The sequence below is a fragment of the Camelus bactrianus genome, chromosome 15 (assembly GCF_048773025.1).
Source record: "Camelus bactrianus isolate YW-2024 breed Bactrian camel chromosome 15, ASM4877302v1, whole genome shotgun sequence".
In the NCBI taxonomy this organism is placed as follows: Eukaryota; Metazoa; Chordata; class Mammalia; order Artiodactyla; family Camelidae; genus Camelus; species Camelus bactrianus.
The window spans coordinates 70,937,868-70,955,963 of NC_133553.1; the positions used below are offsets into that span (position 1 = coordinate 70,937,868).

Below are 18,096 nucleotides of genomic sequence, written 5' to 3' on the forward strand. Positions count from 1 at the left end.
TCACCCTGTCCCTGAAGAAGGGCAAAAATCCTCCACTCTATCTCCCGTTAGGTCCTGGACACTAGCCAGAGTTCCTCCTCCCTCAACCCCCACCCCGTTCCTGCGTCACACTGTGTGGGCTCAGGCACACAACCTATCGCTTTCCTTTAGCGTGTGGAATGAATATCGCCCGAAGGGAATTTCCTTTGTTGTCGTTTAAATAAACTGACGTGTTAATAAGTGCTCTGGAGGGACACATTCCCTTTGACCTGATCAGCCATAGTGACATCCCATGACCCAGGAGTGTACAATATCATGGATTGGAAAGGATCTTAGAATTCAGAAATCATGGTGACGTGGGTCTGATGACCTAGCTGGCTCCATACAAACCAAGAGATGAAGGTGCCCAACATTTTCACTCGATGCTGCCTAAGTTCTTGACAGTCACTTTAAAAAAGGAAAAGGAAAATTTGCATGGCACGCTTAGTTTTGAGAATGCTATCTGACTGCATGGTGGAACGCAAGGAAAAGCCGTGACGCTCGCCCACGGTATCGAGAGAAACGCAGAACCGTGTTTCTGGTAGCTTTCTTCACCGCTGCGCAAAGGCGGGAGCGACCGCTACCTCACGCAGAGGAGGAGAGGACGGGTTTCTCGGCCCCGTCACGCAATGCCAGGCAGAAGAAGCCTTCTCCGATGAGACAGAAGCGTGTCAAAGCGCATCCCTGCGTCGAAGGCTTCGGTTTCCCGGGGAAGGGGGTCGAGCCGAGGGACCCAGGCCCCCACGTCAGTCAGTCTTTCACTGGATTCACTGGCCTCGCTGTTACTCCTCAGCGATGGCCCCTCAGATTGCTCTCGTGTGTCTTTACCTTCTGGCTTTAGGAAGGACTTTAAACTTCGGCTGAGGGGCGGGACACCCAGAAGGGTTCTTTCAGTTCACCCCATCTTAGGTATTGCCATATCCAACACGTTGGTTTTCATCCCATCGTGGACCTACCTACCGGAGAGTTTCGCTGCTTAAAAGTCCCCTGTGCTCCACCTATTCATCAACAACCCCCCGCCACAACACACACACACACACACCCACACCCACACCCACACCCACACCCACACACCCACACACACACACACCCACACAGACAACCTTCACCACCACCACCCCCGACCCCACTCATCTTTTCACCCTCTCTGGGGCTTTTGCCCTTTTGAGAATGAATGTCATCTAGAGCCGGTACCCTACAGGATGCCACCTTTTCAGATTGGCTTCTTTCAGGGAGTCAGGGGCACGCAGAATCGGCCCCGCCTGTCTCCCACAGGTCTCTCGGCTCCACGGGTCCCTGGTTTCCTTTTTAGAGCCAAATCACATGCTGTGGCACGGACCTAGCCCGGGCGACGTGTCCCTTCACCTCTTGAAGGACGCGTCTGTCCCGGTCGCCTCCACGGTTCCGGCAGTGATGAAGCAAGCCCCTCCACACCCCCACCCCCACCCCGCCCACCGTCCAGGTCCGTCCGCGTTCAGGTTTCCGCGTGGACGGAGCCCCGAGGGCTAGGCCTCAGGGTGAGAGTGGTATGGCGGGTGGCAGGTGGCGCACTGAAGGGTCCCAAATCCGGAGGATGCCGGCAAGGAAGGTCGCCAGGTCAAAACCTTCCTTCCCTCCCTCCGTCTCCTTAGGGTGGATGGCTGGGCCCGTGAATTCAGAGAGGACACGAGACACATGCTGTGAGCCGAGATTTCCAAGCCAGGAGACCTGGTGGAGGGTAAAGAAACGAGTTGATTGGGGGGACGGGGGCGATGGGGGGGGCTCTTAGGACTGCAGCCCAGGAGACACAGATGCAAGAAAGAAGCACTGGAAGTGTGTGTCATCAGACTACCCCACGGGGCAAGTGGAGAAGGGGAAACGAAAGAAAACACACCACAAGAGCAAGGCGGGAACTTTGAAACGACCAGGCTGCGGCTAGCAGCTGCTGGCAGATTTGTTTTTGAAACCGGTTGGTGGTGCCCTTGAGCTTGATACAGTTCTGACCACTCATGCCCCCCCTCCCCCCATTGATGCCGGTGTCGGGACCCAGGAGAGGCCACCCCAAACATGTATGTGCCTCCGTGGCACACGGATGGGTTAGAAATGAGAGTGACCGAAGAAGCCGAGGGGCCAGCAGACGCAAGAGGGACCCTCAGACTCTTCTTTCTGTCTCCCTGAAAGCGGGAAATCGATCACTTCCGTGGAGGGTGCCCTCCCTGCATCTGGACTTAGGAAAACACCCTGATCACCCACTGAGAGCCTTCAGGCCCCGGAAGCCTAGAGAAACCAACCAACCTCGTGACTTCTTTCAGGGGCTTCCCCCCCTCCCCAAAACCCAAACTCCGTCTCGATTCTTCACGGACGGGTCACCCAAAACCAAAGGCTCTCAGCCCGGCCCATTTCGCACAAAGGGCTGATTTCTTGTCCTAAAACGGAGAAAAGCTGCCTGCTTCGGGGACACATGAGTGCTTGAATGAAAGACAGTAGGTTCCCTGTCGCTCCTGCTCAACGATCCGTCTGGGGTCCATTTTTGGATCAGTCCAGCCCAGAGAACTCAAGATGTGTAGAGGGAGGGGACAACGTCCCCCTCCCTGAAACAGGACTATGTCTGCAACAAAGTTCCTCCCACTGGCCGTCCAGCTCCATTTTGGATGACTGAATCCTGGTTCACCTCATTTGGGTGTTTTGTTTTTGTTTCTGTTTCTGTTTTTGTTTTTGTTTTTGATTAATAGACTTTATTTCCTAGAGCAGTTTCAGGCTCACAGCAGAATTGAGCAGAAAATACAGAGAGTTCTCACATAGCCCTCCCCACCCACACATATATCCTCCACTCCCCTCAACATCTCTCATCAGTGTGGCCTATTTGGTAAAACTGATGATCCGACATGGACACGTTATTATCCATCAAAGTCCATAGTTTACAGGACGGTTCACTCTTGAGGTTGTACGTTCTATGGGTTTTGACAAATGTACAATGACATGCAGCCACCACTATGGTATCCTACAGAATAATTTCATCGCCTTAAAAATCCCTCACGCTGCATCTGTTCATTCCTCCTTCCCTCCCTCTCCCCAAACCCCTGGATACCATGATCTTTTGATTGTTTCTAGAGCTTTGCCTTTTCCAGGATGTCATTTGGTTGGAATTGTACAGTTGGTAACAATTTTCAGACCGGTTTCTTTGATTTAGTAAGATGTCTTTTAAGTTTCTTCCATGTCTTTCACGGCTTGATAGCTAATTTCCTTGTCTTTCGTTCTTTTTTATTTATTTATTTTTTTAAAATGTTTTTACTGCACATATATTTTTAATTTACATATATGTACTGTTCATTGTTTCCAGGAAGGTTTAGAGCTTTAGCTTTTTAAACTTACATACTTATCAAAGGAATAAAGCCAACCACAAAAGAAGAATGAATTCAAAAAGATACACACACCCTGCTATTAGCAGCAACATCATTTATGATTGCCAAGATACGGAAGCATCCTAAGTGCACATCAATATTTGAATAGATAAAGAAGAGGGGACACACACACACACACACACACACACACACACACACACACACACACACACATACACACACGTAATGGAATACAATTCACCCATGAGAAAGAAGGATATTTTGCCATTTGTGGCCCTTCCTTTCCTTTTTTTTTTTCCCCCCTCCACTTTAAAAACCAGAATTTTATAACTGGGATAAACACTTCCATTGAGTCAAAAACAGTAAAATGCCTAGAAATAAACTTAATCGAGGAGGTTATCTATACTCCAGAATCTGAAATGACACAAAGAAATGGAAAGATGCCTTGTGCTCTTGCATTGGAAGAATCAATACTATCAACATGGCCACACTATCCAAAGCAAACCGCAGGTTCCATGCAACCCCTGTCAAAATACTCACGACATTCCTCACAGAACTAGAACAAACAATTTCAAAATTTTTAAGGAACAACGGAAGACCCTAAACAGGCAAAGCAATCTTTCGAAGGTCTCCTCTCCCTCCCTCCCTCCCTCCCTCTCTCTCTCTCTCTCTTTCTCTCTCTCTCTCTCTCTCTCTCTCTCTCTCTCTCCTCCCCCCCCTCTCTCCCCCTCTCTCTCTCCCTCTCTCCCCCCCTCCCTTTCTCTGTCATCTTTTTGTTCTCTTTTCTTAGGATTTGATGACTTGAGACCATCCTTTATCATTCCTTGTAAAGCCGGCTTGATGGTGCTGAAATCTTGTAGCTTTTGTTTATCTGTGAAGCTTTTGATTTCTCCCTCAAATCTGAACGAGAGCCTTGCTGAATAGAGTATTCTTACCTGTCAGTTTTTCCCTTTCATCACTTTAAGTATGTTGTGCCACCCACTTCTGGCCTGTAGAGTTTCTGCTGAAAAATCAGCTGATAACCTTACGGGAGTTCCCTTGTATGTTATTTGTTGCTTTTCTCTCGTTCATTTTAATATTTTCTCCTTATCCTTAATTTTGGTCAATTTGATGACGATGTGCCTCGGTGTGTTCCCGTATGGTACTCTCTGCACTTCCACCTCATTTGGTTATTTAAAGGATCTTCAGTCTGTTCAATTCATAGGAGAGAACTTCCACGTGTATTTCTTCTCAGTTTTATGAAACAAAGAAGGACCCAGGAAACTGGCAAAACATAAATGCTTTTCTATTGGGTTGAGCAAAGACAGGCCCTGGCCGGGGACGGGGGGGGGTGCTGGAGGGTCGGGGGGGCGGTGTAGAGAAGGATATAGATCATTGTTAGGGTGCCTGCTTAGCATGCATGATGCCCTGGGTTCAATCCCCAGAACCACCATTAAAATAAATAAATAACCTAATCAAACCCATCCCCCTCCTCCCCCCCCCAAAAAAAAGAAGGAGAAAAGAGTGAGAGACAGAGACAGAGACAGACCATCGGGAAAAGTAGCTGCACTAATACTTCCAAGAAACAGGACAACATAAAGATAATGGAAGAAATGCTGGATAGTGAACAGCCACGGGTGGTTGGCACAGACCCATAGCTTCTGGACTCGCTAAAAAAAAAAAAAAAAAAAAAGAATATGAGAATCATATGGATCAGGAGATTGGGTCTGAATTTTGTGCCGTTTGACTTGTGCCAGTTACAAAGGTCATGCACAAGGAAGATGACTGGCTACTTTATTGTCTGAAATGAGACACTTGAAAGTGAAAGGAGGTGCTATACAATCGTGCCTGGACTGGGATTTTTCTAAGGGAGCCCAAATCCTTTACAATATATATCATGTTTTCAAAAATGAATATCATTCCTGGACAACATTTAAGCAATTATTTTCTGTGTTATCAGTAAACATTTTTAAAAAATCAGTAAGAAAGGAAGAGGGAGAGAGAAAGAGAGAGAACAGGAGTAACTATACGCGCGCGTGCGTGCATGCATGTGTGTGTGTGTGTGTGTGTGTGTGTGCGCGCGTGTGCGCGCACGTGTGTTGAGGTGGGGGCCTAAAAGAGGGTGAGGATTCTTTTCATCGAGGTCTGTTTGTACAGAATTCTCTCCTTCTCCGCTTTACACTGTGAAGGAAAAGCCCAGCTGGGATAACAAGCTAAGTCGCAAATCTAAGTGTAACAAGTGTCGGATTACTGATCTGAGTTCTGCTGGGCTAACTCGTAAATCTAAATTAATAAGTGCCGGTTTGCTGATTCCCTGTTCATATTTTGCTAGCCAGCTGGATTTTCAAAGAGACATATCTGGCCTTGAAATGTTGGTTTGCTGCCTCACTGCCTCTACTTTCGTGATAATGATGTTGCTAAAGCTATTGCGTGCCTATTGGCCGAATACCCCAAGCTGGTACTTAACCCTATAAAACCTCACGTGCACGTCTTGGAGGTGCTCAAGGCTTAGGAGCAGAAGCCCCTCTGAGCCCGCCGGCGTAATAAATCTGAGTACTCCAACCCTCCGAGTGGTGCTTGTTTCTTGGCCGGCCTGTCATTTCCATAACAGCACCGTTGACAATAAGAACGTCACTCTCGTTCCGGCATAAAGAAGACATCTGGGGAGGGTGGGGTGGGGGGTGGGGTGTAGATCTATGGATTCCAGGAAGGAAAGGGGCAAGGGTCGGCGTGCCCTTCTTTCTGGGGTATCTGTCTGTTCGCTTTTGGTGTTCGGCTGGTTTGGTTATTTCAGCTTTCTGTTTGGTTCCTTTCACAGATCCAGTGGCTCAAAACAGCATTCTGATTTTCTTTTCTCCTGGGGTTTGGTTTTTGATAGGTAGAGGGACAGGGCCCACGCAGGGGTGGGGGTGGGGGGTCACTGTGCCGGAGAAAGGGAGGCGGCTGTGGTGAAATCATCGAGCAGAGGGGATTTCTACGAGAGGGACTCTCCGAAGTGAATGGGGTCCAAGGAGATCAGCAGGGTTTCTGTGTGCTCGTTTGGTTTTGTTCGTGCGTGTGTTTGTTTTTTCTGGACGAGGCCAAAGAACTCTTCAGGTGGAGGTGTGTGTCCAAAGGGTCTGACAGGATGGGAGGATGCGGGGCGAGTCAGTCCATGTGCCCAGAAAGAGAGAGAATCTGACATAGCTGAGACTCAGGCCTTTTTCAGACCTAGGCCCAGAGAGCAGTTCGGCTCCGAGCATTCACGGAGAAGTTCGCCGCCACCTCAGTCCTGTCCCCCACCCCCGCCCTCCCCCACGCCTCAGCCCCCAGTGAAGGAGGAATCATGAAGTGGCCGCACTTAGGCTAAGCCAATTTTTGGCTTTATGCTTACTGCTTGCTTTTAGAACCATCAGCAAACTCGACTGACCAGACACCGCTCCCAGCTCCAGGCCCACTGTTAAAAACAGCTAAAGTTGTCGATTCTAACTGTTTGATTTGACCTTCCTCTGATCGTTCAACTTGACAATCATGTTTGGCGTCTGAGTCTTTCCCCAGGAAGGGAGTCACGGGAGGATAAGCTCAGGAGAACGACCAGCCCCCTCCCACCCCCCACCCCCCACCCCGAGTTCCTCCGTGGCGCTGGTGCCGCCGGGTGAGTCTGACCAGATAAAGAAGGTCACGGGCTGATGACCTACTAGACCACCAGGAGGTCCCATGTTATCAGACACTCATCCAGATTTAGGAGGAAGTTTCATCAGAGACCCTTGTTGATCATGAGCACCTTTTGTGCTCCCGCCTGTTGTGATTCCCTTTCATGCTCCAACCTGTTCGTCCACAGAAGCATGAAACCCCAACCCCAAGACGGGTTCACAGTTTGGAGGGCACTAGCCTGCTGTGAGTCCCCTTTGCCCAGCAAAGCAATCAAGCTGCCTCTTTTCTTCTAAACTCTAAGACCCTGTCTCTGGGTTATTTGGCTCGTCAGGGACGGGGTGGGGGAGGGCGATCTTTCGGCAACACCTGCAGAAGTTTCCCTGAGTGGCAGGAACCAGCGTGGCCCTCAGGCCTCAGCCCGCAGGCAGGCAGGCAGGCAGGCAGGCAGGCAGGCAGGCAGGCAGGCAGGCAGGCAGGCAGGCAGACAGGCAGGCAGGCAGAGTTGGAGCGACCGTTGGTCCCGCCCCCGCCCGCGCTCCACCCCCCCCCGCCCCCGCCGCTGCTTCCGCCGCCGCCGCCGCCACCGCCGCCGCCGCCGCCTCCCAGGCCTTCTCCACCGATCGGTCCCAAATCGACTGACTGTCTCCTGGAAGCGGGGGCGGGGACGTCAGGAGGATCCATTCGGCAGGGCCTCGTTCAATCGCTTCATTCAAATGCAGAAAGCTCTGTGCTCAGGTCAGAGCCTTTGACTTGGCCTCCGGCTCCTCTCTGTTGAACGGCTTTTGTTCTTTGGTTTCAATTTCCCCACCCTTAGGCCACCCCGTCCCAACTGCACGGAGGGAGGCGGGAGGGAGGGGGAGAATCTCGCCTGGTCTCAGGCCAAAGGAGTCCCCTCCTTTTCCTAATCTGGGTAAACCCCACTACACCGTTTGAGAATCATGGAAGGGCATGGAAGCAGACCTCTGACTTGATAGATTCCTCTGGGATGGGAGACTTTAAAAAAACAAAATTCTTTTTCCCCTGCTTCCAGGGAGGCAGAAAGGAGGGCCAGAGTGTTCCTCTTGCCTCGGGCAGTTCTTTGTTTGTTTCTTTCTTTCTTTTGTTAAATCTTTTTTTTTTTTTCCTTTTTTTCTTCCAGTTTTATTGAGACAGAGTTGACATACAGCAGTGTATACTTTGGGGGGGGGGCGGGGAGAGGAATTCGATTTTATGTATTTATTTTTGACCGGAGGTACTGGGGATTAAACCCAGGACCTTGTGCTTGCTTGCTAAGCACACACTCTACCACTGACCTATACCCTCCCCCTTGGCCAGTTGTGAAGTCCCTTTCATTCAGCATAGTCCATCGGGCACATTTTGGGGCAGCCTACTCTGGACCCCAACATTTCCCTATTCTGTAACTTCCCTGGAAGTTTTACACATTAAAAGCTGGGCTGTTGACTGTGCATGTGCGTCCATGCGTGCGTGCGTGCGTGCGCGTGGTGTGGGGGCAGGAGGGAGGGAATAGTTTCCTAGAGGGCCTGCGTTTCATGGACCCAGTTTCTTAGTTCTGAGAACAGGTCTGTTCAAGGAAACAGTTGTAGTATCTCGTCTCAGGAGGCGGTGGTGTCGATGGGCTTCTGAAGCTAGGCCTAGGGAGCAAGCAGTCAGGTATCGCCTAAGAGGCACTTGTGTGGAAAACCAAAGTACAGCAAAAAGGTTAATCATTGGAGCAGATGAGAAACCAGATTCAGGGCCGGGAGTAGGGGGTCAGTCTGGTAGGAGATTTCCACACATCGGGGTCATCGAAACGGCTCGAGCAGTTTGAAATGCCTCTGATGATGTCCTGGGGTGTTCGGCTCAACTCTCTGAGCGGCTCCTCCAAAAACAGGCCCTAGGATGGTTTCCACAGGAGCTGTTGTGGCCATTTCTCTGACGTTTACCTCCCGTTGTCCAGCTTCAGTCTGCAGGGCTTCAGGAGACGGAGCATTTTAGTACTCAATGATGCCAAGACAAAAGGGTGAGAGAAAATGGGAAACGTTCGTGGAGATGGTCCTAGGCAGATAGTGGAGGCAACTAGAAGACCTTCAGTCTCCGGGCCGGCTTTCAGGTTGAGACAAAAACCCTAAGGCAAGCGCTTGCTGCCACAGCACATCGACTAACACGGGAACCATCCAGTGAAGATCAGCACGGCCCCTGAACGTGGACGACACACGCACATACGTGAAGCGTTCCGTAGCTTTAGTGATGTCAGTCACCCAGAGGAAGACAGATATCCTATGCCATCACTTCTAGGTGGGATCTGAAAGTAAGTCAAGACACCCATCCATACATAAATAACTCCATTTTAAAAAGACTCCAAGGAACCTATTTACAAACCAGAAACAGACTGGACTCGCAGACATGGAAAAGAAACCGATGGTTAACACAGGGGACAGGGTAGGGTGGAGGAACGGGGGAGGGCAGAGGGATAAATCAGGAGTTTGGGATTAGCAGATATAAACCACCCTATACAAACTAGGTACACAAGTAGGTCCTACTGTCTAGCACAGGGAACTATGTTCAATAGCTTGTAATAACCTATCCTGAAAAAGTATACGTGTGTGTGTGTGTGTGTGTGTGTGTGTGTGTGTGTGTGTGTGTGTGTGAATAAGTGAATCACTATGCCGTACGTCATAAATGAACACAACATTGTAAGTCAACTATACTTCCATTGACAGAGAGTTCCTACAATAAACAGGCAGGCAGGCAGGCAGGCAGGCAGGCAGGCAGGCAGGCAGACAGACACAGACACAGACACACAGACACACAGACACACAGACACACACACACACACACACACACACACACACACACACACACACACACACACACACACCCCCCACAGACACAGGGGAACCCTAAGGAAAACGAGTAGCACTAGTATCTCTTATCCATGCATGTCTATCCCAGTTTAATGGAAACCTAAGTTTTTGCCTGCAAGTCAATGATGCTAATAACTCTGCTGCCAAGAATAGAAAAATCCTCACGGAGGATTTCTGAATCCCAGAAGGGTCAGGGAGGGAGAAAAAGAGAAAGGATTCCATTCTGCTGACAGAGGTATGATAGTTACCATGTGGGTGTCCGCCTCTAAAAGGGAAGGAAGGGGAAAAAACAGAAGTTTATTTTCCCTTGTATCTGAAAAGAAAAAAATTTAAAACTCAATCCTCTTGGAGACAAGAAGTCGTACACACCTCATGTCACTGATTCTCCTCCTCCACCTCCTCCTCCTCCTTCCTCTACTTCTTCTTCTAGTCTATATCTCCCATGGATTCTGACGACCTTGCCTGATGATGGCGGGTGATGGGGGCAGAGATCGATCTTTCTGAGAAGTAAGTTGGCAAGCGCTTTAGTGAAGCCTCGTAGGATTTACCCAGCGAAGCGAGTGCCTTCGTCCCTGGAGGCTGCGGAAAGTATGTCCCCAAGTCACATACGCATGTGTTTGTCTTTTGTTGTCGTTGTTGTTGTTGTTGTTGTTGGTGGTGGTGGTGGTGGTGGTGGTGTGTGTGTGTGTGTTTGTTTGTTTGTTTGTTTATTTGTTTGTTTGTTTGTTTGTTTGTTTGTAGCAGTGTCCTGGCCATGCTGATGGCATCAGGCTTGCAGCGGGGGAAGGAAGGCTTCAACCCCTTTGGAAGTCATACCTACCATCCCAAGAACGTCTGGATGACCCCTACTATGTGGCAGTTGAATGGGGGCCAGTTACTGGGGTTCAGCGTGTCCAGAGAGAGGAGGTCTGAGGCCTCTGGGGACAAAAAGTTTGTATGTATGTATGTATGTATGTATGGCCAGTTGACTGTTTTTGCGGTCCTATAGGAATCTTCCTGCCCCTGTCTATTGAACAATGGGAGTCATCTTCCAAGTGCCCTGACACCAGACACCACGGTGGGTGAAGGAATGCGGGTGGGGTGGGGGTGGGTGGGGGAGGTCATCCAGGAAGCTGGGAGAAACCGAGAACGTCCGTGGGTCGGTGGGTCGGCCTGTCGGATGGTCGCCATGCTGGGTTTCCCCTAACCCAGGCCATTTGCCGAATGGACAGAACAGACTGGGGCCACGTGTGCCACCCACCCTCTTTCCGGAGGCTGTGGTCCACTGTGTTTGCATGAAAGTCAGTGAAGGAGGCATCTCCTCGGGACTCGGTTCCGTCCCTTTCACGAGAGCCTCCACTTTGGATGACAGCCAGCCAGCCAGCCAGCCAGCCCTCGATGCCAGGGCAGTAGACGACTGCCAGGAATATCCCATCCTTTCTGGAACCCTGAGTGTACCCACCTGTACAGACACAAGGCTGAAGAATACATGACGTTCCTTCCTAGTTGACAGCACTCCCCATGTCACTGAAACAGTGTCCAGTACGCTGACGTCATCTCCTCCCTCTCCCACACCCCCGCACGCGCACAAACACGCGCGCGCGCACACACACACACACACACACACACACACTCTGTCTGTCTGTCTGTCTGTCTGTCTGTCTGTCTGTCTGTCTGTCTGTCTTCTAAGGATGGAGAAGAGTTTGCTGAGCTATTTCGGGTGCCCTCTCATCCTAGTTCCTATCTCCAAGTTGGTTCAAAGTCCAAAAGGCGGTCAAGCACTTAATCAGATAGGTCCCTCGTAAAGAATGCCTCCCACATCACGACGACAGGCTTCTTAGGCCAGCCGAGAAGCTCCTTCAGTTCTGCGCCCATCTTGGCTCTAAGTTGATATCAGTCTGTTACGGAAATGACAGGCCAGCCAAGAAACAAGCACCTCTCGGAGGGTTGGAGTACTCAGATTTATTACGCCGGCGGGCTCAGAGGGGCTTCTGCTCCGAAGCTCTGAGCACCTCCAAGACGTGCACATGAGGTTTCATAGGGTTAATTACAAATATGGGTCTATTCGCCAATAAGGCTCAAACAACAAAAAGCAAAGGATCAGTACACTGGAGCTTATCAATTTGGAACAGATCACGTTACTGACACTTGTTGAGCTTGGATTTACGAGTTAGCTTGTTAGCCCAGTAAACTGACACTAAACTTCAGATTTACGAGTTAGCCCAGCAGAACTTAGATCAGTAAACGGACACTTATCACACTTAGATTTGTGACTTTAGCTTGTTAGCCCAGCTGGGCTTTTCCTTTACAAGTCCTCCAGGATCCAAGAAAGCCACGTTGGAAAACAAGTGGTGATTCTGATGGGACAGGAGATCAGTCATTTGGGGGCGAAGGGTGGGGTAGGGAGACATACCAGCCTGTCTGTCTGTTTTCACCCAGTGTGGGAGCCGTCCCAAAGAGATAACTCGAGAAGAGAGAAACAGGGAGTTGACAAAGAACACGTGCAGTGGCGTGCCCTCCCCCCCCCACCCCAGGAGAAGGCCAAGCCAGAAGTCCCTCCGGATGGCGGGTTCCGGACTCCAGCTTCCAGGGGAAGCGATGTTTTTTTCCTCCCCATTTCAGGCCCGGAAGAAGAGGGAGAGGCAGAGTGTCCTTCTCGGGCATCCGCTGTTTCTGAAGCACGCTTGTTGCCAAAAGATCGGCCCCCGTCCCCGACGAGCCCAAGAATCCAGAGACAAGGTCTCGGAGCTTAGAAGCAAAGAGGCCATTTTATCGCTCTGCCGGGCAAAGGGGATTCACAGCAGGCTAGCGTCTTCAAAACTGTGTACCCACCTTGGGGATGGAGTGGGTGGGGTGGTTCTAGAGCCATAGCTCAAACAATCGGGCATCGATCACCATCCACAGAATCGTTTTCTCATCAGAAGACTCAGAATGGTGTCACGATGCCTCCAGGTGACCCATTCTATAGAGGCTGGTGGTTAGATCTCGTTATCTCATAAGCACTCAAGGTGTGGCCTTCTTGGTCACTCAGGCTATTTTGTCAGGTCATTAGTCCCGTGACCGACCTTCTCCTCGGAGAAAGACTCAGAGACCCAGCATGATGATGACTTTCAATGAGTGAAATACAGTAGAAACAGTAAGATCGATAGCTTCCAGTTTCAACAACAGGCCTGGAACCGTGAGCAGCAACCAGTCAGTCAGGACAGTTGACCGTTTTCAGGGCGAGCATAAGAAACCGAATGACACCCCCCCCCCAGCAAATGAATGAGTGAATGAATGAATGAATGAATGACCTAATGATCCTCCCCCCCCCCCGCCAAAAAAAGAAGCAATAATCCGTTAGCCTAATTCCGGCCATTTTATTCATCCTCCTTCACCCTGAAGCCCCAGTCACCCACGTGCCACAGTGGTCTGTTTTCTGGTTTCCTCCACCACCCCACCCCCCACCAACCACCACCCCGCCAACATCCCCCCATGCCCAACCACCGCCCCAAGTGTGGGACTGGACGGGGGTGCAGGGGGCTGAGGGGGCGGCAATGGCGGCTTGAGGTGAGGGTGGGGAGTGTTCCGCCCAGATCGTATAGGAAGCTCAAACACAGCTGCAGTACGAGACAAGATGGTAGATTTCTGTGAGTCCTCCCTCCTCTTAAAATCCGTCCTAAGGAGGAGACAGACAGAAAGAGAAACATCACCCTCACTCCCAACGCCTCCTGCGCCCTCGATGCGCCCCAAAACAACAACAAGAAAAACAAAAACAAACACGACCACAAATAAGTCGCTATCCCTGGGGAAGAAGGATTCGATGGCATGGGGATATCATTCTAAAATTCATTCCCTCTTCATCACATTTCATGGAAACCGATTGCAATCTATGAGGCCCTGTGAAGGTAGGGGTTGGGGGGGTAGGGAGGAGGGAGGGAAGTGAAGGGGGGGGAGAGGGAGAGAGGGAGGGGGAGAGAGAGAGAGAGAGAGAGAGAGAGAGAGAAAGAGCAGAGGAGAGGAGGGATAAAAGGGGAGAGGACAGGAAAGGAGAGGAGGGAAAAGAGGGGAGGGGAGGGGAAATGAGAAGAGGCGAGGGGAGAGGAGAAGAGGGAGAGGAGAGGAGTGGAGGGGAGAAGAGAGGAGTGGAGGGGTGAGGGGGAAGGGGGGAGAACAGGGAAGAGGAGAGGAGGGGAGAGGAGAGGAAAGAGAGACAAGGGAGACAGACAGACACGCATGCGCGCGCGCGCACACACACACACAGAGAATAGCGAAATGGAGAGAGAGGCAGAGAGAGAGAGAGAGAGAGAGAGAGAGAGAGAGACAGACAGACAGACAGACAGACAGACAGACAGACACGGATCTAGGTCAGGGATACTACACATGGGTATTCTTCTGAGTGATTTTATGTGTTTTCTCAATCGCCACCTCTATGGAGATAAAAATCGCTCCCATAAGATGAAGGGAGTCCTTCTGCCACCGCCCACGGCCCCGCCCACCAGCACCGCTTGTGTTTGTCAGGGATTCCAAGCCAAAGCACGTGGAGGAGCGGGAGAGCTTCCTGGCAGCCCAAGGAGGAGGAAAGTCCGGCAGCATGAGAGAGGTGGTTGGCACGGGGAAGCTGGAGGCCGGCTGACGAGAAGATGGGTGAGGGGGCAGGGAGGAGGGTTTCCCAAGTTGGAGAGCCAAGACGAGGGAGGGGAGCTGTCGGTGGCTGCGTTCTGACCCCGACCCCAACCCTGACTGGAGCGGATCCCTGAAAGGAGGCGGTTCGGGCTCTCTGGCCGAGAACGCCCCTCTCTTCCTCTTTGTGCAGAAACACCTTCCGCAGACCGAGAAAGTCCATCCCGAGACCCTCGTCGGAAGAGTCCTTTCCAGACCCATCACGATCCTCCTGGGCCAAGGGGTCCAGGGGATGGGGCGGGGCCTCCATTCGATCCGTCTTCCGTCCGTCCGTCCATCCACAAGATCTTGAACATCCATGTAGGATTCTGGATGGTAGCAGTTTTCCAGGATCCTCCAAATCCTTGTAAGTCCTCTCCTGGCAGATTCGACCCCTAGGTCGTACCGCGCAGCACAGGGCACTAGATTCAGTCCCTCGGGACGAGGGTTCCTGAAAAAGACCAGGAAAAAGAAGAACAGAATCACTATGGTGTGCACCAGCCAGAAACCAGCACCACCTTGTCACTCTAACAGACTTGCAAAAGGCGGGGTAGGGAGAGAAAGTCATAGGATGGCTACCATCCCTCCCACCCCCACCCCACACGCCAAGCCCCAGACCATCGTCATCCCTGCTCCCCCTCCCCTCCCCTTTCCTCTCCCTTCCCCCTCCCCCTCCCCCTCCCCTCCATCGACGCCCGCCTCCCGCTTGTACCCCACTCCTCTGAACCCAGCACCACCCACCCCAGCCTGGACGGGCTCGGCTCAGATCGGCTCGGCTCGGCTCGGCTCGGCCCGGCCCGGCCCGGCCCGGCCCGGCCGTCCGGTCGACTTCTTCGCAGGGTCTAAAATAGCGCCCGGCCGACAGGCAGGTGGCACATGGCACATGGCAGGGGAGCGAGCGGGACGGTTCGGGATCTCTGGGTGGCAGGGACACGCGGCCGGACAACCAGGAGCACGGACGGCCTGGCGTGCGTTTCTCCGCTCGGGGGGGCCTCGACCAGAGACCGTGGTACGGGGAACGGGGACACACACACACCACACACACACCACACACACACACCACACACACCACACAGACACAGACACACACACACACACACACACACACACACACACACACACACACACACACACACACACACACACACACACACCCACCCCTTCACCCCCACCCCCAAACCTCTGACAGCTTTCGTTTGTTTTCGGCCGACCGTCCCTCGATGAGGTACGAGTGCCTTGGCTGGGGCTGGGGGGGGGGTGGAGTTCCTCCCTCCACAACGACCCCACACGGGCTCTGTTCTGGTCACCCGAGTCCTCTTCCAAGTCAGACCACAGGCCTCCATCACCCGGCGCGAGCACTCGGGGAAACAGTCACCATCCTCATCGCTCCGCTCCACCTCTACACGTGAAGAACTGTTCCCAGCCCACGCCACTCCACCCCACCCCACCCCACGCCCCGATGCCACCCACCGCAGTGGAGAGAAACGAGACGAATCCACAGACGTGCATCAATCCGATGAAGAAAACGACGGCCCAAGGAAGCATAGATATCTAGGTAGGAGATTCATCGAGTACTATGGAGGCGGTGGGAAAGGGGGGGGTTGCGGTGGGGAGGGTCTAGAGATCAGGCAGTACAGCCCATGCTTAGCATGCAAAAAATAAAGGTCCAGGGTTCAATCCCCAGCACCTACTCTTCAAAAATAACCCGAGAAGAAGCAAGACGGCGGAGTAGAAGGACGCTCGTAGCTCACCCTCTCCCACAAATACACCAAAACTCACATCGACGGACCCACTCGGCCAATCAGACCACCTGCGGAACTCCGACAGAACACCGCCCTCTTCGAAAGACAAAGACGCCCAAAATCTGGTAGGAGAAAAGGAGAAAAGAAAGAGTCAAAAGCAAAACAGTGCGGGAGGGACCGGCAGAGGAGGAATAGGTCTCGTTCGCCAGACCTCCCCGTCTCCAACGGAGAGGCCGACGGGACGGTGGGGGAGCCTCCGAGTCTCAGAGCTGCCCGGAGCGCCCCTTGACCGACCTATCCAAGTGAAACGGGCACAGAGGGTCCCCGCGACACCCAGCCCGAGTCGCAGGCCGGCAGCCGGGGGCCGGGACAGGCCGCACGAGCCGGGCAGAGGACCGTGGCGGCGGCACCACGCGCCGTGGCCAGGAGGGGATACAGAGCAGAACAACCCGCCCCCCCAACCCGTCCATTACGGGGAAAGAAAGGCAAAGCAACACGGCCGGTGTGCCCTGGGGAGAGGGGCGCCGTAGCCTCCATCTCCTCAGACCCGCGGCGCCATCACCGGCCCTTCTCGCGAGAAGAGAGGCGGGGCGCAGCCACAGCCGCCATAGCCCCTGGCGCGCGGCGCGCAGCGCGCGGGCGGGGGCGGGAGCGGGGGCGGGGCCGAGACTCGAATCCGCACCCGGGGGCTCTGCAACCTCCTAGGCAGGACTGAGACTCGTTTTCAGCCTGAGGCAGATATTATATATCTGCCCCGGTACCTCAGAGAACTCGCGCCACCAAGACTAAGAAGGAGCCGAGTTTTGGAATGCAGCAGGGGCGGGGCGGTTCCACCGTCTTCCCCGAGCCCACCTACGGAGAGGAGCGCCGACCCGAGGCGGAGCACACAGCCGCACAGAGCAGCGGAGCGACCGGCGCCGGGAGAGGGCAGGCGGCCAGCCACCCTCCCTCCTTCCCGGCAGGAACGCAGCATCCGACCGCGGTGCCAGGAGGGGGCGCGATCTACTTGCCCACAGGCACCGAGGGCAGCACAGACGAGGGCGCCGACAGAGGGCCCGCGGAAACAGCAAGCTGAGTTCACGAAACAGGGCGACGACAGAAAGACTTCTCGGTGAAACCGTTAAGAGCGCACCGTCTCCAGGAGAACACATCCTTTTTTTTTTTTTTTTTTTTCCTCTTTTTTTTTTTCTTTTCCTTTTTCTTTTTTAATCTCTTTTACATCGGTTTTACCTTCTGTTACCTTTTTAACCTTTACTTTTGAACAGTCGTATACGTTTACGGTTTTAATCCCTTTTAAATGTTTCATTTCAAGTCTTTTCATTATTATTATTTTTAAACATCCACCCCCTTCCCTTTTTCATTCTCTTGGTTTTGATCTCCTGTTACTGGTTATTCACAGGTTTCAAATATTGTTTCTCGATTTTTTTCCTCCTTTTTATTAAGGTTATTAAAAGACGTCTCAACTCGATCGCTATTCTGCTTCCACTTACTCTTCTATTCATGATTACACACTGTCTTCAAACCTTTTCTTTCTCCCGTCTTTTAAAATCCTCTGTTTTATCTTTTGTTAAAATCTGTTCTATTTCCGATTACCTTTTAAAAATTTACTTTTGAAACAACTGTATATTATTTTCTGATCTTTTCTATTTGTTTTTAAAGGCTTTTAGAAGACGTCTCAGCTCAATTGCTATTCTGCTTCAACTTGCTCTTCTATTATTGATCGTACACTGTTTTCAAACCTTTTTTTCTCCATTCTTTTAACATCCTGCCCCCACCCCCTCTCTCCCTCTCCCCCTCTGTCTCTGTCTCTGTCTCTCTCTCTCTCCCCCTATCCCCCTCTCTCTTTTAAAGTTTTATGCCTGCCTAGGCTTTCGATAAATACATAAACTCCTTAAGGACACCAATAGATAACTGATACTC

The 18,096-nt window shown here is 52.0% G+C and overlaps 2 long non-coding RNA genes and 1 other non-coding gene across 3 annotated transcripts in view; 2 read left to right on the top strand and 1 right to left on the bottom strand.

Annotated features, from left to right (window-relative positions):
- The first annotated feature begins 7,512 nt into the window (after positions 1-7,512).
- Positions 7,513-11,298, top strand: LOC141573367 (uncharacterized). The gene is made up of 2 exons (XR_012499069.1): positions 7,513-7,706; positions 8,908-11,298. It is a non-coding gene; the product is annotated as an uncharacterized LOC141573367 (long non-coding RNA).
- On the top strand, positions 9,085-9,193 carry LOC141573497 (U6 spliceosomal RNA). Its single transcript, XR_012499298.1, has one exon. It is a non-coding gene; the product is annotated as a U6 spliceosomal RNA (small nuclear RNA).
- A 1,830-nt stretch (positions 11,299-13,128) lies between the features above and the next one.
- Positions 13,129-18,096, bottom strand: part of LOC141573368 (uncharacterized) — a 7,787-nt gene continuing 2,819 nt past the window's right edge. The window contains exons 1-2 of the long non-coding RNA XR_012499070.1: positions 15,176-18,096; positions 13,129-14,885 (exon numbers count right to left, since the gene is read on the bottom strand). The exon at positions 15,176-18,096 is cut by the window's right edge and continues 2,819 nt beyond it. This is a non-coding gene — a long non-coding RNA (uncharacterized LOC141573368). The remainder of the gene's footprint in view (positions 14,886-15,175) is intronic.